Source organism: Leptinotarsa decemlineata, unplaced genomic scaffold, assembly GCF_025532065.1.
Source record: "Leptinotarsa decemlineata unplaced genomic scaffold, Ldec_3_MD MMD2_tig00002159_RagTag_RagTag, whole genome shotgun sequence".
NCBI lineage: Eukaryota > Metazoa > Arthropoda > Insecta > Coleoptera > Chrysomelidae > Leptinotarsa > Leptinotarsa decemlineata.
The window spans coordinates 9,049,985-9,051,063 of record NW_027412574.1 but is presented as its reverse complement, the minus strand read 5'-3'; positions in this window follow the sequence as shown (position 1 = coordinate 9,051,063).

The window sequence follows — 1,079 nt, the reverse complement described above, 5'->3', positions numbered from 1 at the left end:
GAGGGAAGTATATTGAAGGAAAGCATTTGAATGTAGAATATATTTTATAGTAAAACCATTTTTAGTAACCAGTCTCGTTATTTAATAGCCGGACCTGATCACTGATGTACACATTTATAATCAAGGGAATTCACTCACAAAATGCACATGAGTGACGGCGGTAGAATAAGTAGTAGTAATAAGAAAGAAAATAAGTTTGAAGTGGATGGTGATGAATATAGTAGAACAGCAGAGAATGGATGTAATAAAAGTTAGTGAAACATGAACTGAAAAGGAAAGAAGACTTGAAATTATAAGAAAATCGTAGCATACATGATGTTGAAAGATCAGATAGCATAATAGCTAGTAATTAACATTGGGAATAATTTTGTGAAATATATTTTACGGTTTTTTGGCCGTGGTCTGCAAGTTTAAATACCTGGCATTTCGTCTACTACTGCGGTAGACAATATCAAAGGTGATGTGGTAACAGCCGCAGTACCCGAGTTGGTGTTTGAGTTGTTGTTCCCATCGTTCCGAACACTTCAACTACGATGCTGGTATTTGACTCTGGTTTTAATCATCATTAGTGAGCGTGGATTAATTTCTCCTAATTGGATTATCTGACCTTGTTTGTGTACCTGTAAGGGCAGGTAGCCAGATCTTATTGAAATTATTCCTGCATTTTTTATTTCTATTGCCTCTCTATTTATGCTCGGATAGTAATTTTGAGTTTTATGGAGTATTACTTCTAATGCGATAATGTGAGTGCTTCCTTTGTTGAGATCTGTTCGGCTGCAGCTAATTTGTCGGTGTTGCCGAGTTGACAATTTCTCTTTTGTTCAGAGAGACAAATACTTCTTGTCCTGGTTCCAATGCTGACCGAGACGAAGCTGCAAAGAATTCGGTATACCGGTGTTGCTAAAGGTTCTCTGGAATTCTTAGCTGACCCTAGACTTTGTCTGATAGTTTTTGTTGCCCTAAATATTGGTTTCACCAATACCCAGTACCCGTCTCTCCGAACACGAGGGAAATTGTTGACTCGGACAAACCGACAAATCAGCTGTAGCCAAATATGCTCTTAACAAAGAAGCCACCCA